General features: G+C 37.7%; 1 non-coding gene across 1 annotated transcript; it reads right to left on the bottom strand.

Moving 5' to 3' along the window:
- Positions 1-22,061: 22,061 nt before the first annotated feature.
- Positions 22,062-22,168, bottom strand: LOC141644840 (small nucleolar RNA R71). Its single transcript, XR_012544444.1, has one exon. It is a non-coding gene; the product is annotated as a small nucleolar RNA R71 (small nucleolar RNA).
- Positions 22,169-25,004: the final 2,836 nt, after the last annotated feature.

Here is a 25,004-nt window from a genome sequence, read left to right as displayed (position 1 = left end):
ATGTCAATTCCCCATGCGGAGAATGGCCAAGGAGATGTCATCGTGTATAGCAACGAAGGAGGGACATGTTGTACATTCCCGAAGATTTGGCAATTGTGGCAATGTCTTACGTATTTGATGCAATCGGATTCCGTTGTGGTCCAATAGTACCCTAAGCGTGTGATTTTCTTTGCCATCATGGGCCCACTCATGTGGGGACCGCATTCTCCGTCGTGGACTTCTTCCATCACCTTTCGTGCATTTGAATGATCAAGGCAACGTAGGACTACACCAAGAGGTGTTATTTTGTACAACTCTCCTTGCATCAGAATGTATTGGGAAGCTAATAGGCGTATAGCACGTTGTCCCCTTTTGTCCATATCCGGTGGATAGGTACCATTGAGCTTGAAATTCAGGATCGCTTGGAACCAGGGTTCCTGTGCGATTTCTTCTTCATCGGTGATTTGATGGACATAAGCCGGTTCTGATCGTCGTTCGATACACAAAGGCATGTCCATCATGTGATCTGGCATATTTATCAAAGATGCAAGTTTCGCAAGAGCGTTTGCAAATTGATTTTCCTCTCGAGGTAGGTGTAAGTAGGTTACGTGATCAAAGAATTGAGCCACTTGGTCTATCTTAGCTTGATAGGGTGCGAGGCTTTCGCTTCGGATTTTCCAGGATCCTGTAACTTGGTTGATGATCAGTGATGAATCCCCATGTACTCGGAGGTTTTTGATGCCTAAGCTTACTGCCGCTTGTAGTCCAATGAGACAAGCTTCATACTCATGGGCGTTGTTTGTCACCTCGAAGTCGAGTTTGACAGCAATTGGTGTATGCTCACCTTCAGGAGAAATGAGCAACACTCCTATTCCGAATCCTCTTAAATTTGATGCTCCATCAAAGTATAGATCCCAAGAGTCTACGTCCGTTTGAAGTATGTCCTCGTCGGGAAATGACCAAGTGTCTATGGTTTGTGCGTCGTTGATAGGATTTTCTGCGAAGAATTCGGCGACGGCGCGACCTTTTATGACCTTCTGGTGGGACATATTTGAGGTCGAATTCGAGAGCATCGAGTCCACCTTGCAAGACGTCCGTTGAGGACGGGTTTCTCGAAGAGGTATTTGACTGGATCCATTTTGGAATATATCTTGACGGAGTAGCTAAGCATGTAGTGACGTAGCTTCTTCGTTGCCCACACAAGAGCGAGGCATGTCTTTTCGAGTTGCGAGTATTTGCACTCATATTCCAAGAACTTCTTACTTAGATAGTAAATAGCTCTTTCTTCACTTCCTACGATTTGAGCCAAAGATAGCACCCATGGCGCTTTCGATTCTTCGTGAGATATAAACCAAGAGGTTGATCTCGTTGTGGCGGCATGAGCACTGGTGGTTTAGCCAATATCTCCTTGATTCGGTCAAACGCCTTTTGACAATCGTCATCCCACATGGTGTGGTCTGTTTTCTTGAGTTTCTTGAAGATAGGCTCGCAAATCATGGTAAGTTTCGATATGAATCGACTTATGTATTGTACTTTTCCAGAATCCTCCGACTTCTTTTTCTGTTTGAGGTTGTGGCATTTCGATCGAGCTTTGATTTTTAGGGATCTATTTCTATACCGCGTTGGCTAACGACATATCCCAGGAGTTTTCCGGATGTTACCCCAAATGTGCATTTCTGAGGATTGAGTCTCATGTTGTACTTTCGTAGCCTTGCGAAGAACTTGCGAAGGTTTGCAATGTGTCCATCTCTTTCCTTGGATTTGACGATCATGTCATCTACATATACCTCAACTTCTTTGTGCATCATGTCATGTAGGAGTGTAGTTGCGGTGCGTTGGTATGTAGCTCCGGCGTTGATCAATCCGAATGGCATTACTGTATAGCAATATGTTCCCCATTGGGTGACGAATGCGGTTTTGTGCATATCTTCCATGGCCATCTTGATTTGGTTATAACCCGCATATCCATCCATGAAGGATAGTAATGCGTGGTCTGCAGTATTGTCCACCAATATGTCAATGTGAGGTAGAGGGAAGTCATCTTTTGGACTTGCTTTGTTTAAGTCCCTGAAGTCAACACAAACACGGATTCTCCCGTCCTTTTTGGGCACGGGTACTATGTTAGCTACCCAGTCAGAGTACTCGGAAACTTTGATGAACCCGGCTTTGAATTGCTTATCCACTTCTTCCTTAATCTTTAGAGCCCATTCTGTTCTCATTCGTCGAAGCTTCTGTTTCACAGGTTTGAAACCCGGCTTAATCGGAATCCTGTGTTCGGCGATATCCCTGTCGATCCCTGGCATGTCTTTGTAGGACCAAGCGAAAACGTCTTTGAATTCATTTAGGAGGTCTATGAAATCGGCCCTTTCGGTAGAGCTCAAGGTAGTCCCTATCCTAAGTTCTTTGGGTTCTAATTCGGTTCCTACGTTGATGGGTTCGGTATCTTCTATTACTGGTCCCCCTTCCCCTTCTTGTAATATTTCTTTGGCTACGTAGGGAGGTATTTCGGTCAAGTCCGGGTCTTGGTCATCCTCGCATCATCGTAAATGTAATTGCACTCGAAAGAACACAGAGAGTAAGCGAACTCGATTTATTCATATTAAGATTTGAGTAAAGTTGAAACAAAGAAGCCAACCGATCCATGGTCACATGTGGCGGCAAAGGGACGAATTGGGGCATTCCCGAACTACCGTGACTACTCGAGTCTAAGCTAGGAGAAACGAAGGGAGTGGGGATGACAACAGGAGTAGACTCTCTAATGACTTCTCTAGACTCTGACTCTGACTCCGACTCCGACTCCGACTCGAACTCGTCGTCTTCTGGTTCTCCTTTGAACATCTCTCCTTCTCCAGTAGTGAGCTTGAAGAGCCTTCCTTGGTTGTTGGTCCATTTGATAGATTTTCTCCATCCTTTCTCGCTTGCTTTGTGTCAATTTACGTGATCAACGCGGTGGGATTGAAGCGATCGTCCTGAAGTATCATAGTAATGATCTCATCTGCGCGCCCTAATGAATCGGTCTTCTCAAACAATAGGCTAACAGCTTGTTCGTCTAAGCAAGGTGCTTGACGGGTTTTGACGGTAGGAACCGTTTCGGGAGGAATGAAGTAGCAATCATGAAAGATCTCGATTCCGGCTAACTTCCTCTCAAGATAATGCCAAGGTTCGGGAAATCCATGAAAGGGTTCTGAACTTCCTTCTTGGACAAAGTACCCATTTAAAGTGGGGAGATATGGTCTCATTTGGACTCCCACGTGCTTGCGATTTTGGACTTGAGCGAGCATTTCGAGAACTTCTTCAGTTGTGGGTTTGTATCCTAGTCCAAGTGGTATCCTTGTCGAGTTACCTTTCTTGTATGGTGCGAAGGTGTTCTTCCGAATTGGGTTTAAAGGCATTCCAGGGAAGTATCCCTGGGATTTGAGTATGTGGTTGACCACCAAGTTGGAGTAGGGATTATAGTATAAGGGTGCCAACTCACTTTCTATGACGTTCACACTTTGGAAGCCCCCAAGTTCGTATATGGGATCTGCAAGGACTTGATTGTTTGATTGCTTCTCAATTATTGCCATGATGGGTGACGAAGTGATCGTCACAACTTTGCCATTTAGTGGAATCTTGATTTTTTGATGAAGGGTGGATGTTACCGCTTTGGAAGCGTGAATCCAAGGCCTTCCCAGAAGTATGTTGAATGAAGCTTCGATGTCCACTATTTGGAAGTTAACCTTTCGTTCGATTGGTCCCGTGGCTATGGTTAGGCTAGCAAGTCCAACCACTTTTCGTCGTGTACCGTCATATGCACGTACACCTTGATTTGTAGGAGTCCAATCCGACTCTTTCATGCCTAGTTTGTATGCCGTTTTGAGGGGTATGACGTTGACCGCGGAGCCATCATCTACCAAAGTCATTGGCACATTCTTCTTTAGACAAATGACAGTGATGTATAGAGCAAGGTTGTGACTAGCGCCAAAAGGTGGCAAGTCCTCATCTGAGAAAGTAATAGGATTACTTAGCCTCGGTGATTCTTGGAAGACCAAGTTGACTACATCTTCGGGAGTGGAGTTATGCGCTACATTCAATTTGGCCAAAGCTTGCAGTAAAGCTTGGCGATGCGGAAATGAGCTTGCCACTAGTTGCCAGACTGAAAGATCAGCCTTGGTTTTTTGTAATTGCTTGAGCAAATGATCAGTGGGGTCATCTTCGTTGTCATTTGGTGTGATGACGTTGGTTGGACCGTTTTGAGTAGTGCTTTGATATGGGCGACCCGAACGAGTTAGGTGATCCACATCTTGGTCTTCACCATTTTGGACTATTTCCTTGACCAAGGAATTTTCAATGAGGTATTCGTCTTCATCATCATCGGCCCAAACCCCATTGATTGCAGCTAGTTCCTTCATTCTCATGATATCACTTTCTAGTCGTATGATTTGATCGACTAGTTTATCGACCACGGCGACTACTTCTTGCATAGTGGCATTTTGAGAGAAGATTAATGGTATGCGCTCTTTAGGCATTGCATTGGGATGGCTCAAGGCCGTTACCATGTTTTCTAATTCCCACACTTGTCTATCTACACTCCTGGCCCATGCGATGAAGTCGAAGATGGTAGGGGAGATAGTAGAGTATAGCCTTTCTTCCTCAATTGCATGAATTTCATTTTCGGTGGGAGAAATGAGGTGTGAGCAATCTAAGGTAGATTCGTCACTTGTAATCACTAGAACTCCAAGAGGACTCTGAGTGTTGTTGGGCTTACCTCCTGGTGGAATTGGAAGTCGACCATCTTCAATCATATCTTGAAGCACGTGTTTCAACTTGTAGCATTTTTCTGTGTCGTGTCCTTTGCCCCTATGGTATTCACAGTAGGAGTTTTCATCCCAGAACTTGGACTTCTTTTCGGGTTCGGGAGTAGGTCCAATGGGTTGGAGTTTACCTTGCTTCATTAGCCTTTTTAGAGCGTTGGAGTACGTATCCCCAAGGTTTGTGAACTTCCTTGGTGGGCTAGTTTTCTTGGATGGCTCGAGAAGGTTAACTTCGTCGGTCTTGCTAGTAGAGCCGTATGAACGACTTGTGGACCCTTGATATCCTCGACCTACCGTTTTGGACAAGAGTCCTTTACGGATGTCATCTTCAATTCGTGTCCCTAGTACGGTTAAGTCCTTGAAAGTCTTGATGTTTTGATATCTCAAGTGACTGGCATATATGGGCTTGAGATTATCCACGAACTTTTCCACAAGAGTAGCCTCATCCGGGCGTTCAACTAGTTGAGTACTAGTCTTCCTCCACCTACTTAGGAAGTCGGTGAACCCTTCTTTGTCATTTTGGGTAAGAACCTCTAGAGTACGCATGTTGACTTGGATCTCGGCATTATCCGCGTATTGTTTCGAGAACTCGATTGCGGCGTCTTCCCAAGTAGCGACCTTTTTGTGATCTAAAGTGTAGAACCATTGCTTTGGGATGGTGTCAAGAGATGAAGGAAATATCCTTAAGAACATCTCGGGTTTGATGCCTTTGATAGACATGTAGTCCTTGAAGGCGCGGATGTGGTTCAAAGGGTTCTCATGTCCTTTAAACTTAGGGATATCCGTCATGCTAAAGTTAGTGGGCAATTTGGAATTGACGGCTTCATACTTGCGATTGTTTTCCCTATAGATGTCATCCCCCTTAAGGTACATCAATTGCTCCGCTAGGTATTGGAGTCTCTTGTCAGCTGCGGTTGTCCCTAGGACAGGATTCTCATCTTTAGACTCGTCATCGAAAAATTGTAGTACTTCACCTTTAAGGGGAGGCAACCTTCCCTCTACATCAAAGATACGGCCTTCGATAAGTTCAAGGCGGTCATAGGTTTGTTCTTGAGTGATTTGCATTTGGGTTATCGCGGCTAGGATTCGATCATTACTTTCTTGAATTTGCTGGAGGTTTGTTTCATCACTTGACCCAGGCATCTTGGGAACTGGATAAGAGATCGGCGACGAATCAAAACACGATCGACCATTCTATCACACTTGCTGAAAGAGGAAAAGCTTTGACTCGTGAAGTGGGTGTGTGCCACTTGTGTTGAGTGAGTTTTGAAGAAAGACAAGGTCTTTGGAAATGTGTGTCCTAGTCAACTGTAGTGTAGTTGTAGGAGTGGACTCGAAGTGAGGTTTTGAAATGGGCTTGTGGCCCGAATTTTGACTTGACAAACGGACAGAGTTTTGACCGGATTTTGCGCTAATTAAAGGCCTACTTTTTCGAAATTCTTGTTTGAAAATGAGGATTTTGATTTTTTGAAAATTCGTCATAGTTTTGTTTAGAAGTGGTGATCACGTAAGGTTTATACATTTATACAAACATTATAACGGGATGCTGAGTGCATTTAAAAGGGATTTGGTTTAAAGGGTGGGTTGCCATACCGAACCATCAAACCCGAAGTCTGTGGAGAGGCTCGTGCCAAACAAGAGTAAGGCCGATTCCTAGTCCATTTCCTCAAGTAGTGAAGGCCCTTGATACAAACAAGAGTAAGTACCATGGTATGGATGACGTCAATCGCTATCCATCCTTAGGCCCAAATAGAATTAGGACCGTTTAGACGGGACGATTGGTCGAATGGGTTGGGTTGGGCCTAGGAAGGCCGAATAAACGGTCTAGGAAGACCGAGTTATGAAAACCGACAATTGTCTTGTACAAACTATTCCCTAACCTTGTTCAAGTTTCACCCTTGCTACACGTAAGTGTATTATCCCCAGCGGAGTCGCCAAACTGTGGACAGCGGGCCGCCCACGGGGGCGCTTGGTGAGAAACGGGGACAAGCGTTTGCATTTTGTATGGAGTCACCACCAATTTTTATGGGAAATTGGAACCGTTCGAATACCTCGTGTCATGTCAAGACACAAAGTAGTGACATGAACACTAAGCAATCGTTACCCTTAGCATTCTATGTCTAGAATGACTCTCGTGGATGCCAATGAACACGGGTGCTCACGGAGATCTGGAGTAAGGGGTGAGGGTACGTATTAGGAAGCTCTTTTGATCGAACACCTAATCCCGCCCGCCTCGATAGCGGCCTCTACTAATGATTAGGGAAGTTATTCGTACTCGATATATCGTCGGCTATAATGCATGCAATGCAACATCCAAGTTTTAATCCTAGCATGTGAGAATTTAACTAAGTCGGTTGACACGTAATTAGCATACAATTGGGTCGAAGTAGGACTTAATGTTGATTTACATGTGAAAACATACAAGCAAAGAGAGAAATACAATAACTACGAATTACAATAATGAAAATTACATTAATTACATTGGAATATGCGATTTATGTCGAAAATACCTTTAAAACGGATGATTTGAGAAAAGAATAAAAGAATAAAAGAGAAAGAAAATAAATAAATTAACGAACAGAACAGAAGGTGATATTACGGATATTAGTTAATTAATACGTAAACTAATTAAACTACGTCAAGGCAGAAAAGGAGTTCAGGGACAGAACTCATCCTGGAACAGGCGCAGCAGACGCTGCGTCTGTTCCAAGGGTGAATTCTGGCTGTGAAGCCGGAACTGCAAACCGTTAATGTCGATTGGTGATTTTAATGATTAATTGATAATATTTACTCGGATGAAAGTGATTAACGGGTTATTTAATACATGAATGGGTCATAAAAGCGGCAAAACATGGATGAGACGGAAATTAGACGAATTAATTACATGAATAATGATTAATTAACAAATTAAACTAACTAATTAATTGATTAGATTAGACATGATGAATGATGACGAATTAATGAATATGGAGAAAAATATATCAACGATGAATTCCAGAAACTCAATATTGATGAAATCGAATCTCTAAAACCCAGATTGAGTATTAATGACTAAAACCCGCAAACATTGATTACTTGGGATTTAAGTCGGATTTATGACAATTAAAACATGTGAATGAATGATGATTATAATATACATGTGGAATTATATGCGATTATGACGAAGAATTAAAGAACAAACAAAATAAACAAAAGCAAGACGAAATTACGAGAGGACGAAGAAGAAGAAAAGAAGCGAATCATGGCGGCCTCACGAAGAGGCGCAGCAGGAACTGCGCTCCTTCGAAGAGGCGCAGCAGGAACTGCGCTCCTTCGAAGAGGCGCAGCAGTTGCTGCGTCCTTTCTCGACATCTGTCTACTGGAAATCCGCAAAAGTAGAGTTTTAAAGCACGGTTTTAGAAATCGGTTTTAATGGTGTTTTCGACATAAATCTTACAATGGTGATGATACAATAAATAAAAGTACAATAAAATAAAAGAGGAATTATACACCCTCAGACTTACATGTTGACGGAACGAGATGAACTAAGAAAATCGATTAGTGAATGCTCGACGCGAATGCAAGGAAAGTGTCCTCGTAAGAGGAAAACGATTGATTAATTTAAGTTGATTGAGTGTAGTTGGTCAAATTGGTCGGTCATGCAACGGAGCGGCTGGTACCCGGAAATATCCGAGCTTACGTGGTCGGAAGTCCAAGCACGTAGGCGCCAATTAGTAAGAACGAAGTCTAGAATGCAAAGGGAGAAGAGAAGGGCGGACACTCGCGTGAGAAATATGAGGAACGAAAGTTCCTATTTATACTAATCACACGGAGGAATAGGGTTTCGGAGACTCTTTGGAAGTGAATCTCGGAAAGATATAAAAAAGATACGTAAATCATGCAAAGAAGGGCTCGGGAAGAGGCGCAGCAGCCCATCGCGTCCCTTGGAAGAGGCGCAAAGACTGCTGCGTCTATTCCCGGAGGTTTCCTCCTTTCAAGAAAGATTTCCGCGTTTGAGTTATGGTAGGACGGAAATAATTCGATTATCTTATGAATATTACGGGATATTATTTGCCAAAAGATAAAATTTGTGAAATATGGAATAGAAATATCCGAACATTCCGAACATTCGACTCGGATTTAACAAATTATCGAAAAATGGAGACGGTTTTTGACCCGGACTCCGAATGTACTCTAATTACTGCCAAAACGACCGTATCAGGACGTAGATGACAACTAAGAGGTTGACATTAATATTTGAGCAATCACTTGACGATAATCTTACGAACTGTCACAAATCGTTCCGCGAATCAAACATGCGGCCCAATCATCACCGGGTGGTTTGCGGGAGGTGCAGAAACGAGGTGTCTACACAAGTTCCCTCTTTTTAAAGGGTAGGGATTACATTCAATAATAAGATCAATATTCTTCTTCATCATTCATATCACAATCATATGATTACATCAATCATGTTTAATAGTTTGCAACGGGACAAACTTTATTTTAGAGATTGATTTTGATAAACGCAATAAAAAAACTCTCCATTGCTATTGCTCTTAGTATGCACATTTATTAATGGACAAGTGGTTTTACATTTTCACACATAATAACTAATGAAGATGATTGTCTTCTAAAAGTTAAATTGATTATAGTCAAATATAAGCTTATCCGTTAACTAGATTGAATTTTTGTTTAAAACTATATCTGAAGTTGATATTTGTTGAGAATACCATCTCAACCAAAATTTTAAAATAATGGTTAAGATTTAAACAATTTTTTAATATCCTAATAATATTATTACTATAAAAGACATTCTTTTAAACAAACACTTTGGTTAATGTAAATACGAGTGTTTTGTTATTCTCATTATAAGTGTTACAAGTATATAACACATAATAAAGTAATTGTTTGATGCGATTTGACTCTAAAAGTTGGGGACCCTATGCGGCCACACTACTCGCACTCATACTCACACGAGTCCAAGCTTATCTCTTATTGGTGCATACCAAGCCTAATGTTTATTGGATTCGATAGTCGATATATAAATGTGTAACTTGTCAGTAACGCGTAACATGCTAGTAATGCATAATTGACATGCCGTCATTACCGGTATTTTCCCCAGTTCCCTCAAATAGATAACTTGTTTGTACAAAAAAAAATAATAATAATAATAATAAATAAATAAATAAATACATATCTTGTCTGTCAATCTTACCGTAGTACGGCTGTACGGGCTTCACATTTTCACTCAAAATCGATCGACATCAACGATAAAATCTTGATTAAGTTATGTTCGAGCCCATACTTGACAGTTTAGACTAGTAATTCAAAATGAAATCAAAGTAAGAACTAAAAAATCACTCAATTTTGTTTCATCGTTTTGAATTATCAGTCGTAAGAAGACACATTACCACACAATCATTCTATCAAGAATTTTGCAATTACATAATAATCAAACAAATTAAATTGATACGGTTTATAATAGCGAATGCGCACTTCTCATTTATCGCTATCATTAAATGAGTCACTTAAGCTACTATAATTACAAGGTGGTCGTTCTATGGTGTACAACGATCTTATAGGAGACAAACCGATCTGCCAGACAAAGGTGATGGGAACGGAGATGATGCAAAAGATCAACGAGCGGCCGGAGATAGTGGCGAAGCCTTTATGGAGAAGATGAATTTGACGGAATCATACCTCAAAAAACAACTAGGGAGAAAAACATAAGCATATTGCGACAAACCGCCCTCTGGAATTCTACTCACCGCAGTGTCCAAACAAGTCTTACACTCATCCAACTTTATATCAGGAATACACCAAACCATGGCGTAGAACCCTTCCCAATTGGTAAAAGTGTCGTTACCGGTGGCGAAACGGTCCGTATTATCTGGCAGTAACGCCTTTGCTATAACATCATCCAAGGTCTTGTTACGTATATCCGGGAAAATGTCTGGTCGGGATACGTTAAAATAGCTCCCGTACTCATTCGATGGCTCGGTTTGTAGGGTGGCGGTGACGGTGCGATTAGTGTATTGAACCATGCATTGTTGGTAATCTCAAGCAAACCGTCTCATTATAGACGGGGAATATCCGTCTATAGCTATATACGGGTCAAATATCCACCCATTTTAAGCAAAACGTGTCAAATGTCACCACTTTAACGTCAAGTGTCACCAGTACCATTTCCATGTGATAAACTACCTGTTGTAGCTTAGGAAATGACACGGGTGACATTTGGCGTTAAGTTGGCCACATTTGGTCTGTTTTACTTAAAGTGGGTGGATATTTGGCCCGTCTATAGATATAGACGGATATGCGCCGTCTATAATGAGCATTTGTGAAACTCAAGAGCATGAAATATAACTAAGTTAATGCCAATTGCCAAATCGTATATCGCAAACTCGATAACATAGATAATTATACGAAAAAAAGGCAAATAAGTACCATACGATGGCTTGCTTCTTGTTGGAGCATACTTGATCGAAAAGAGTGAGAGCAGTGCTGACACAGGACTTGCATGACTCCAAGTCGAGGTCGGGCCGACAATAGTATTGACCGTTGACACGGTCGACGCCATCACCGGAGGAGGTATTAAAGAACCTTGAGATCGATGATTGATTGGTAAGCTTGTCAAGGACGGAAATAATGTTGTCATGGTAAACGCTGTCAGCGCTTATGTTGTCCATCCGTTTACATATACTACCTTGGAACGTGATTTGTTCTTCGGCATTGGCGATTTGTAGTAAAACAATTGTAATTTGAAGGAAAATGACGAGAGTAATTTGTTTGCCTACCATGTTTTGGTTCTGTAAGAAAAAGTTTGTTGTTTTTATTTTTGTTCTTTCTTTGTATATATGGCATTTTAAAATGGAGATTTTAAAAAATTAAGTTAATTGGGGTTGACTTAGTGATTTAAGCTTTGTAATTGTATAATCATAATGATGCTTGGAATTTTATTGATTTGAAGTCATCATCTTCGGAGGCTAATTAGTAGACAAGGTCAGAGATTAACTGTCCTACTAGTAGTGCTCCTCTTGCTGCTAATGAGTGCTATGAATGTCCTATTTTGACAAAATTTGTAACTTGCAATTTGAAAGGGATATGAAACCCATCTATATTCATCAACTTGATCATTATGAATAAAAGAGTGCCATGAATGTCTAATATTAACTTGCAAAATAACCGAGAGCGTTTTTGAAGAGTCAAGAACTAGTACAACTCAAAAGCGAATGGGTGAATTAGGTGTCCAATTATAAATTTAAACTTTGTTGTCCTTAAAAAAAAACTAACTTAACCAAATTAAACTAATTAGACAAAAACTGAATGAGAGGAAGAGTTCATACTTTGAACAATTTTTGTTTGTGTGTCATACCTCGTTATGTAACACCCCCATTTATCAAAGAGTCTCTAGTAAGACATTCCCTAGTAAATACAGGCATTACCATCTTGATTGTCCGAGGTAATACATATCAAATAATAGACAATAAAAGAACAATTGTGATAGTGGGTAGGGATCGTCGTACCCAATCAAACAAATTCTCAACTAGTAAGGGTAGTCGAGGTCGAACCACAAGGAGATCAAGTTTGAATACTAGTTTTGTCTTAGATTATAGGTTAACTACGTGAATCATGAAATTGGTTGATATTAAACTAATTAACTAAATTAATAACTAACTAAGACAATTAAAGTAAGAAACCAAGTAATCGAAATAACAACGGTCTTAAACAATAGAGGAACGACTAGGGTCCGATTTCTCCTCCAACACACCATGTTTACACTCATAAATCCAGTTAACAAGTCATTGGATAATAGTTAGGGGGCAAACGCCTCTCATTCGCCTACTAACTCCCTCCCGGGCTCATAGTAAGACACTAGTATCTCCGAATCACCTCCCTCCCGGGTTCGTGGTTCAGACTCCCTTATCCCAAGTTAAGGTCAATAAGCCCACGTTATCTTCCCGGTCATCTCACTCCCTCTCCCAAGGATCGATTTCAAACCGAAAATTAAAGGTACCATTCTCAAGATCTCCCTCCCGGGTTCAACTCAAGATGGCAACTAGTCTAAGTGAGGTGAGCCGACTCCCAACCTAGTCAACTCCCGTCGACGGTCAAGGGTCAAAAGTCAACAACAATCCCAAATAAAACATTAAAAGTCAAATCCTTTAATTAACCCAACCCAATCACCCAACAACTAATCAAAATGAGATTTAATCATGTAAACTTGGCATGTTAGGGATTTAATCAAACCCTAGTGAAATTACTACTCACTAATCATTACTAATCTTAACATAAGACACATTTATAATTATTCTAAACATAAAATTATGCATAATTAATAATAAAGATTCCAACTTTAAACAAATCTAATGACTAAATATGGTTAAACTAACACTAAATATGATAAGAGGGTTAAAGACTAAAACTTTAATTAATTTAAGAAGACTATACTAATTAAAAACATAACTTTAATTTAAATAACAATAAGTAAAAGGAAGAGAAGAAATTATACCCAACATGTAATTAAATGGAATAAAATGAGAAATCTTCATACAAATATTGTAATTTGAGATGATAAACTAAATCTAAACTAAAAATATGGAAGAAAAATGGGATTTTTATTTAATTTTATTGTAGAACAAATCCTAACTATACTACTCTACTAGTTTGGATGCCCGTGCGTTGCAACGGGATAATTAACTTAGTAAAAAAAATTGGTTATAAGGTCTTAATATTTATTACATCTTATGTGTAATCATTTATTTAAATATGATCAAAAGTCAAAACATCTTATTTAAGAGACGCAAAAGATGCTAGGTTGATACCTAAGTTCCAAGGATGCCTCATATTTATAATCATAAGGCCACTACATCTTATTGTTAATCTTTCGATGTGGGACAATTCTATTATTTTTATATAATCCTACATTATTTTTCAATGTGGGAAATATAACATACTGAGAAGTACATAATTTTATATGTACAAATTATATGAAATCTATACGTTAATGATATCATTTTTACCACGAATCAAATTATGTTAATTCATAATTTTCTTAACGATATTTTTTTGCCAAATGAAATGTAAAAGTTTTTATATAAAAATTATAAACATCAATTGAATATAATATAGGAAATAAATATTATAATAATTAAATGATTCTCCACTTTATTTTTTACATCCAAAAATATTATTTATGATACTTTCCTAAATTAATTTTTAAGATCACCCCACCTTATGATAATTTTCTGATGTGGGACAATTCAACTATTTATATGTAGTATATTTACCGCACCTACATTATTTTTCAATGTGGGACAAATAACACACGAAAAAGTACACCATCTTCCTATTTCGATATCCAACCCGATTTAATAATGAGAAAAAATTATACTATCTATTTATATTCGTACGTTTTTTTTCCATTTTCTGTCATAATTAAAATATGTACAAATGATATGATTTAAATTACATTTTTTTTCTAACACGGCTTTTAAGATGTAATTGAGGGAGCAATAAAATGTATAAACAAATGGAAAATATTTTCTTTTTCTGGTGCGATTTTGATTAATGGTTTAAATTATGATTTTGTTTAGTTACTCAAATGTAATGAGGCATAATAATTACCTATATTTGAAAGTTAAAAAGATTTAATTCTACTATTTATCAAAGTAAAAAAGCTCATTATTGATTTGTTTGTGGATTCAAGATCTTTTTATGCAGCACTTGAATGTATTATAATTCATAAATTTTCTATTTTATTGCAGAGATTATCATTATATGACACATTAATAACCAATTTATGTATATTTAGCACCCATTTTATTTTTTAATTATGATTTTGTCTTAAATAAAGTTATTATACTATCGATTGTCTTAAAATAAACATTATAATATCACTAATATAGTAACATATAATCGCTTTTATAAATATCTACGTGATTAATATTTTTATGGTATTGTTGTAACTAAGGTTTGCCATTAATACAACTCTTATAAGAACTCTTTAAGATAATTTTTAAGCGATTCAAAAGATTTTAGGTTTATACCCCTAAGTTTCAAATATGACTCATATTTATATATAATCATGTGATACCTCACCTCGTGATAATCTTCTAATGTGGGACAATTGATCGACTATTTATATGTAGTATATTTACCACACCTACATTATTTTTCAATGTGGGACAAACAATATACTTAGAAATATACCATCTTTTTCGCACCTAATTCGACATCTAACCCAGTTTAATAATAATAAGCAAATACTATACTATTTATTAATATTTGTATAGTACTTTTTTTTAACTTCTTATCGTAATTAAAATATGTGCAAATAATATGATACTATATTCTAATGCTAACATTTATTTACCACGAATCAAATTATTTAATTTTTTCAAAAAAAAAAATTTATGTTGCTTTTTTGCTAAATGAGATGTATAAGTTTTTATATAAAAATTATAAACATCACTTGGACATAATATAAAAAATATATATCATATCGTGGAAATAATGATATAAACTCTTAAGAGCTCTCCAAGATAATGCTTAAGAGACTCAGAAGGTTTTGGGTAGGTATTTAGGTTCTAAGGATGCCTTCTATTTATAATCATATGATCATCCACCTTATGCTAAACTTTCGATGTGGGACAATTCTATTATTTATACGTAATATATATTCACCAAACCAACATATTTTTCAATGTGGGACAAATAACATACTTAGAAATACACCACCTTTTTCGCACATAATTCGACATCTAAACCGGGTTAATAATAATGAGCAAATACTATACTCCCTCGATTCAAGACCAAATACAACATTTCTTTTTTTCACAATAGAATCTTTACGATTTCTTGCAATATGTAAGACAAAATATGGTCATGTGGGATCTTATTTGATTCACCTATAAAGTACAATGAGAGTATCAATTTTTTAAATTTTTTATAATGTAAACTTAAAGATATTACGTTGTAATTTGTGACTTGGCAAGTGTGTAAATGAAAATGTATTTTGGGATTAAATGGAGGGAGTACTATTTATTAATATTCGTACGTTTTTTTTATAATACTTTTTTTGGCAAATGAGATGTATAAGTTTTTAAATAAAGATTAAAAATATCACTTGAATATAATACATAATGTAGAAAAAATATGTATATATCATACTGTGAAAATAATGATATAAACTCTTAAGAGCTCTCCAAAACAATACTTAAGAGACTCAAAAGGTTTTTGGTTGGTATATAGGTTCCAATGATGACTCCTATTTATAATCATAGGATCACCCATCTTATGTTAATCTTTCGATGTGGGACAATTCTATAATTTATACGTATTATAATCACCACACTAACATTGTTTTTCAATGTGGGATATTTAACATATTAAAAGAAGTACACCATCTTTAATACTCGTATGTGCAAATCATATGAAATCTATACTCTAATGAAAGCATTTTTTACCACGAATATGATTATATTATCTTCATAATTTTTATAACAACATTTTTTTGCCAAATGAAATGTCAAAGTTTTTATATAAAAATTAGAAACTTATCATGAATATAAAATAGGAAATATAGATATTATAATAATTAAAAGATTCTCCACTTTATTTTTTATGTGGAAAATATTATTTATGAAACTTTCCTAAATTATTTTTTGATGATGTGGACGCTCTAGAATCGCTCGAAAAAACTCTCTTTTATATATATATACTAGATTTAATGCCCGTGCGATGCACGGGCCTATTTGTAAAATTTTATCGTGTATAACGTTGTAGTTCGTAATTTTTAATTTGTGCAAAATTTAATAACAACATTGTTACAAAAATTCATAAATTCTTAATTATACTAATTTAACCAAGATCTTTTAACAAAATAATTAGATAGTTTAGAAAAGTTGACCTTGCTCGAAAATCTCTTGGTAAAATGGAGTTCATGATTTAATGCTCGGACAACTTGATATTGTCTTTTGTAATTAATAATTATTAAGATTGACTTATTTTCTAAAGAAAAAATCTTAGAGATGTCAACACTACTTGAAGACAACGAAGACACTTGGAAATTTGTCCACTAACAATTTATTGTTAATGGTAGAGATCAGATTTACTTATCAAACAAACAACATGGTTAGGTATTAGTAATGTATAAGGAGTGATATTTTAATTAGAAATCTTATCCTTGACTTGGTACGTTTAACTAAGGTAGAATAACAAATATTTAATTTGATAATAAGTTACCCAGATTAGCAGAATTAGTGAATATTTTAATACATTAATGTATACTTCGTAATTTTTGTTTTCAACTCTAACTCTTGTACTTTATTAAAATAAATAAAACTCGGATTCTCAACTTTCGAATGAGAGCTCTAAAAAATTCCAATACTTAGGGGGAACATTATCTGTAAACAAATATACGAAAACTTCCCACTTTGCAGCTTCAACCTCCACTTTAGCAAACTCTTTCATATTTTGTTACTCAACCAGTCTAGAAAATGGAAATAATATACAAAAACTTAGACTGATACGGAATTCATGGTACTTTTTAAGTCAATAAAAACTTATAAATTGTATGAACAAATGTAGAACTAAGATTTGCATCTTAGCAGTACCAAGTACTTTAAAAAATTTAAATCAAGTCTTCTACCTTATCTTATCATTTGATATGATAACAAAGTTTTCATATGTTTCTCACAAATAGGATTATACATCCAGTTGTACCATAAGCATGGTACATCCAAGTATAAGAATTCGAGCTTACTTGTAATTTTTCCTGAGCTAATTTAAATTTCATGTTTTTAATGTGTAAATGAATGAACTCAATACTTTCTAATAAAGCTCATATTCTTTAATATAAAGCTCGGATACTTTGACACAAAGCTCAGGTTCTACACCGTACAACATATACATCTGGTTGTATAGTCCATGAATTGTATGTTTCTTCAACCTTTATTACTTCTATCATCACGTACAATCCGTCTTATTATAAACGGCCACTATCCGTCAATAACTTATGAAAATGGGAGGGCAAGTGGGGGTATTCATTTTCCCTTCACTTTCGTAAGAAGGACACTATCCGTCTATATAATGAGAATTTGTGCATCACGTATATGTATATGATCTTCATTCTTCATTAACCATTATGTTCTTCCCAGCATAATTTACCATTAACCTGCAAAACATATACATACAAAATAACACTTGTTAGTGAATATAACTATAATCATCAATTAATTTCTCATACAAAAACAAAGAAATTATGGGACATGGGATTAAACGGACAAAGCAAAACAACACAAACAAAAAGGAGAAATATTTGAATCATGAAATAACGCTTGATATCCGTCTAAGATAAAAAGCTGTTATATATACTATGTGTAGACGTGTAGTGTTATAGTAGTTTTGGAATTGGTATGACATAAGTATTACCATGTAAAATAATAATAATGTTATTTTATATAGGGGAGATGGAAGATAGAATAAGTGTTTTATTTCAATTAGGCTACAAATTATATCTTTATTTTCTGACTAATTATATAATACCGCGTATTTCACATGCATACTACAAAATTATTAGAGAATTTGAGTTGAATTCTATTACTTCTCTTATTGTTATTATATTTCATAGTCTTGATCGATTTTGTTGTAGATGGATAAAAATTCTTAATTATTATTTTCTTTTTATTATATGAAGTGGTACATAAAAGTTGGAGACTCTGTAATCGCTCGAAAAAAGCTTCCTTTAATAATATAGATAGATATAAACTCTTCTTCGTCTTCTGCCTTCTCTCGCCAGATGCTCAGAACAACGACCAAAAAAAATGACGGCTCACCTTGTTACGCACTCCCCTCGAACAAAAGTCAAGGCTCCCACTTTGTTACTCTCTTTTCCGTTAGTTGAAGTCCACTCCCACTATTGCCTACTCCGTTACATCAAAAATGTCAAACAAAAGTCTAAAAAAGGATAGACCAAACATTGCCAGCCATCTCACAAATTGCAGCCCAAATGTTTGGGTCACGTGAGTCAACCCAAGTGCGCACCAAATACAAATCAAACGTTGGACGAAATTGCATGAGTTTTAGGTACTAAAATCGACCCGAGTGGAATTGTACGCGCCCGATTAGTTATCTCGACAATTGCTCTTCTCGTCTTTCTTGCTTTTTTCGTCATGTTATATCCAAATCGATACCTACTAAATAAAACAAGCAAAAACAGTACCAAATTCTACAAAGCAATATAAATCGCATTAATTGACTAATATTCTATTAAATACTAAAATGAGTAAATAACGCTAGCTCAAGTTATTTATTCGATCAAATAATGGATAAAATGCGGGATAAAAATATATAAAATAAAGTGTTATCAAATTGCAACTTTTATAATATAATAATCTTTTAGAAACTGATACAAGGCTGACAAAAGAAAGGTTACAAGTATCTCAACTACTATCATCTATACTATGTGAGACTCAAAGATGTCACGTACCCTCCAAGAACCCTTGACGCAGCTCGCAGCAAACCTCATACACCTGATAAGACCGCGTGCTCACCATTTGCCGGCAATATTAAATGGATCACCGCAGACACATAAGAAAAAACAAAGAACACACAATACCACACAAAGTTGGTAACAGAATATGATAAATGCAGAAATTATAGTACAAAGGAACATCACAAGGGTAAATCACAACACCAACCTCCGCCAACTCCAACCTCCGCAGTACCTAATGGCTCTCATCGCAACGTGTAGCCGGGTTCCCATCGCAACGGTAACCCACCCCCGCCGATGCCAGGCCGAAGCACTGGTCATCAAATCCCCGCTCATCGCAACGAGCGAGCCCAAGCTCATTAATATGCACATCCCCCTTGCGACGAGAGTCATTAGAGGCGAAACATGGGAGGTGAAACCATCTCCGACATGGCTCACAATATCCAATCCAATACCTCCAACAACCACAATCATGATAATACAGCACAATGACAGCAATTATAACAATTCAATCAATACAAATGATAACTACGTTATCGCCCCTTCATTCGTGTCAAAAATCCTTGCTTTAGTCCTAATTTTGGTGCATTTAAGTGATAATTACTCGAGTTTATGATTAATTTGCCTAAATGAGTCTCACCGGATTATTTGCTAAGCTTTTTGTAGTGTTGCACGCATCCCCATGCAAAACCGATCAACATTTGGTAGCCAAGGATCAAGATTAGCCTTGTCGGTGTATCTCCTTCCCCTAGCCAGTGTATTGTGATCAGGCGCGGTGCAACTCAAGGGTAGCCGATGTATCTCATTTAGCCCTGTCGGTGTATCTCCTTCCCCTAGCCTGTGCATTGTGATCAGGAGCAGTGTAATTTTGGTCAGCCGGTGCAACTTTGTGAGCGGGCGGTGTAACTTTCCTCCAACCGGTGTAACTAAGGGGCGGCCGGTGTATCGTTACACTGGCTGGGAATAGTAACCGGGCTGTTTTTGAGAATTGTTTGTATTTTGATGTTTTTAAGCCCATGATATATATAGAAAATGGGTAACCTTGTAAGAACAACTTTCATTACACTTGTTTTTGGATCAAAAATTGGGTAGGTAGAGAAAATTTGGAAGAATATTGGATCTCACTTTGTTCTTAGTTTTGTGAAGAAATCAATTCAATCAAGTTAATTCCTTTCTTCTTTGTTGGTATATTTCCTTTTCTCATATTTATTTCTTTGTTTTAGTTGTTAATTTCATGTTTCCTTAGTTTATGTTTCCCTTATTTTTGAATATTTACCTTGCTTGTGGTTAAAGTTACTTCCTTTTTGCCTAATTCCACTTAGTTAAGGTTTAATCGGTTTAATATCATCTTACTCGTTGTTAATTGCATGCTTAATAGTAGAAATTCATTTCTCATAATGTTTAATGTCAAAGTTACTACCTTTAGTAGTTTTCTTGCTAAAATTCCCATGAATGGTGAGTAGTCCTTCCACTAGGACTCGGTTTAACCCAACATGAGTAATTTCATTAATTGATTCACATAGAGGCTAATTGTTGGGGGGGATTGGTAAGGATAGACTAGAGTATTGATTTGTTTATGGGTCAATTTTGGGTAATGTTGATTTGTGACCCTTGTCCACCAACGAGAGTTGGTTAGGTAGGGAATCGGGTACCCGGAATTTGGTCCTATTGCTAACCTAGGTTGAGACCGAAAGGGAGAACTAAGGGAGGGTACCTCTAGGCTAGTGTTTGAAATCGACCTCCGAGAGGAGGAGTGGGATGACCCGGAATTCGATGGGGGCTTAATGACCTTAGCTAATATTAGGCTACCTTGGGAAAATGCATGTTTTTGGGGTAGTCAGGTGTTAAGCTAGGGATTTCGACCTTCGAACCCGAGAGGGGGGTTGGTGGGTAGTGCTAGTATCCTATTGCGAACCCGAGAGGGGGGTTTTAGGCGAATTAGAGCCATCTCCTCCTTGCTTGTCTACCCAAATAATTAGCCTAGGGAGTCGTGATGTGGAATTACGAATTTTTGTGGGAGAACCGAGTTCTAGGCCTTTTAATCATTTGATTTACAATTTAATCTTATCTTGCTCATTTTTCCTTCTCTTGTTAAATTGCATTTCATTTTGTTTAGTTTAGTTGTTAGATTAATAACCTCATCTAAATTTTGTCGACTTAGCTAAGCTTAAGGATTAAAACAATTAGTAGTCTTCCTAGCTCCTTGTGGGATCGACCCTCAATTTTGCACGACGACAAACCGTGCACTTGCGAGGTTTAATTTCAAACCATCAATTTTTTGGCGCCATTGCCGGGGAGCAAAGGCTAGATATTAATCATTTTATTCTAGTTTAGACTAGGTCTTTCTTTGTTACTAATCCCTTTCTTGAGTAGTGGAAGGTGTTTTAGAAGAACCAGGTAATCTTGAGTTCTTTGAGAATCCATTGGGATTTCCCGAAGAAGCAACAATGGCCGTTGTTCCTATGAGGGATAATTTAGCCTCAAAGAAGGTGGTAAACCCAAGCATTCTCAAACCACCTATACAAGCAAATAATTTTGATGTGAAGGCTACTTTGTTGCAACTAGTCCAAGGAAACCAATTCGGAGGGGGAGCTAGCGAAAACCCCAATGAACATCTTAATGATTTCTTGGATAGTTGTGATATGTATAAGGCAAATGGAGTGTCAGAGGATGCAATCCGCCTTAGGCTCTTTCCTTATTCCTTGCGGGGGAGTGCTAAAGAATGGTTGAAGAGTTGTGAGCCCGATTCACTTAGGACTTGGTATGACGTCTCCAAGGCCTTCTTGAACAAGTACTTCCCACCACAAAGGACCGCAAGAATCAAGAGTGAGCTTCAAGGCTTCACCCAACATGATGATGAGACCCTTTATGAGGCATGGGAAAGGTATAAGGGACTCCAAAGGTTGTGCCCCCATCACGGGATTGGAGATGATGAATTGATAAACAACTTCTATGAAGGGTTGAACAATGAGATGAAAATGAACCTAGATTCCGGCTCGGGAAAAGGGACACTAGACAAAATTGATCACAAGACGGCCAAGGAGCTTATTGAGGAAATGGCTTCCCGTACTTTTCATTGGAACAATAATGATAGGCACAAAAGGAAAGGAAAGTCAACCGTCGAGTCGGCTAACAATGTTGAGGTCAAGGGGTTAATAGAAGAGCTCAAGCAACAAGTTGCTTTGTTGAACTCAAATAACACCTCTAGCAACTCTTCATCTATTAGGAACCAAGTGAATTGTTGTGAGATTGTGGAGATCAAGGGCATCCACCAAATGAATGTCCTTTCATGATGGGAGAGGCAAATTGTATGGAGCAAGTGAATGGAGTATGGGAATCAAGTCCGGCTAGACAAGCTTTCAACAACAATCAATACCATCCCGGAATGAGAGCCCACCCAAATTTTTCCCATGGCTCATAAAATGTCCAAAACCCCACTTTCCAACAAAAAACAACAATTTACACCAAATTTTCAAGCCCAAAAGCAAAATCCCACCTTTCAACCAAGACCATCATTCCAACCACTTAATCAACCCACCCAACACCATTTCACCAAAATTCCCAACCCTTTCAACAATCCAACCAACCCAAGTCAAATATGGAGCTCATGATGGAGCAATTGATGAATACTCAAAACCAACTCATCAATACTCAAACCCAATTCATCACTCATTCTAACCAAAAACAAGAGGAGACAACATCTTCTATCAACCAACTAAGAACACAAATGCAAGCCTCCCAAAGAATGACGGATAATCAAATATCTCAATTGGCTTCTCAAATGAGTCAATTGCAAGCCTCAAATGGAAAGTTTCCGGGTAAAATCGAGGAGAATCCAAAAACCATAAATGTTATACATTTGAGGAGTGGTAGAGAGTTGGAGGACCGGGGTTTCATTAAGAGGAAAAAGAGTCGCAAACCGGAAGTTTTGGTTGAACCACCAAAAGTGGTTGAATATGATCTTGTGGAAGTTGTTGTGGAAACTCCCATGGTAGTTGATGAACCTACCAAGATTGTTGAAGAACCTAAGCAACAAGTCGTGAGAACATATGTGCCACCAATTCCTTTTCCCCAAAGGTTGGCAAGAGTAAGGCTTGAACAAAAATATGGGAAATTCATGGATATGATGAGAGGAGTGCAAGTTACTCTTCCTTTCATTGATGCTATTAAGGAAATTCCTACTTATGGAAGGTTTTTGAAAGAACTAATCTCCAATAAGAAGAAGTTGGGTCCAAGTACCACGGTCAATTTATCACAAGAATTTAGTGCTATCTTATTGAACAAGTTGTTACCAAAACTTGAAGACCCCGAGAGTTTTTCGATACCATGCACCATCGGGACCATTCGAATAGAGAGAGCCCTATGTGACTTAGGGGCAAGCATTAGTCTCATGCCTCTCAAAATTTTCAAGAAATTGAAAGGTTTTGAACTTTCACCTACAAGAGTATCTTTGCAACTTGCGGATAGATCGGTGAGGTATCCAATTGGCCTTGTGGAAGATGTCCCACTCAAAATGGGTAAACTTGAATTTACTTGTGATTTTTATGTGATGGACATCCCCGAAGATTCAAACATTCCTATCATATTAGGGCGCCCTTGCCTCGCTACGGGGGGTGCCTTGATTGATGTGAAAAATGGCAAACTATCTCTTCAAGTTGGCGATGACAAGATGGAATTCTCGTTTAAAAATTCCATGAAATCTCCTTCTATGAGTGACTCTTGTTATAGAATGGATGTGTTGGAGGATTGTTTGAATGAACATAACCTTAAGCCTTCATGCTCAGATCCATTGGAAATTTGTCCAACCAACAAGGAGGGAAATGGAGGTGATCCTTTGTTGGGAGTTGATGTGAAAGGGGATTTGGGTAAAGATGACTCAAAAGAAGATGAATTTGAAGACCAAATTAATGATGAGATTGAATCATTCTTGAACTCCCCGGATTCATTTAATCTAAGCTCTTTAGAAGATGCACCTTGGTTGGATAACTCTTCAAGTGATTGGGGAGCTCAAGTTGATGCCTTAGAGGTGGCTCTTAATGGAGGTGGAATGGAGTATACCAAGAGTTGTGAGGAAGATAAACTTGGCCCTCCCATATGGGACACTTATGAAGACTCCTTGCAAAATGATAAGTGTGGGGAGGGAAGTTATGAAGAGCTTGGTGCCCCTATTTGGGATGTTTATGATAATGAGGAGGACTCCCCACTACCACCTCCTTCCGAAATCTTTGAAGAATAATTGCTTGTCCATGACAAGTGTGGGGAAGAAAAAAAAAGTTGGGAAATGGAGGTCGATGAATTCGAACTTGCCATATTGGGAGAGTTGAGGAGCCATGAGAAAAACTACGACATTTGGAGTTTTGACTCTAGCTTGGAAGAAATTGAAGCTCTCATTTTTGGAAATGATTCGGCTCAATTGGAGAGTCAAAGAAATGAGGATATAAGTGATAACATCATGAACCTCAATGTTGAGAAGTTGACTCCTTCACCTCTTATTGCCCACCCTTCTCCTTACTTTGATGTGCATGAGGAGGTTTCCTCATTCTATGAGGTTTATGAGATGTCGATCCTTTCTTCAAGAAGAGGGGTCCAAGCCATCAAAAGGACCCAAGAAATGGTGCAAAGAAGAGTAAGAGGAATCATGACAAGAAGTGTTGGAAAAGAAGTTGGGTGAACCTTGCAATGAAATGGTATTACTTGTGCTTGTTTGAGGCTTTTGCTAAGGCCTTTGACCGGTTACTACGGGCTTTGTGTGACATGGA

This window comes from Silene latifolia, chromosome 2, assembly GCF_048544455.1.
Source record: "Silene latifolia isolate original U9 population chromosome 2, ASM4854445v1, whole genome shotgun sequence".
Classification (NCBI taxonomy): domain Eukaryota; kingdom Viridiplantae; phylum Streptophyta; class Magnoliopsida; order Caryophyllales; family Caryophyllaceae; genus Silene; species Silene latifolia.
This window is presented reverse-complemented; position numbering and strand designations above follow the sequence as displayed.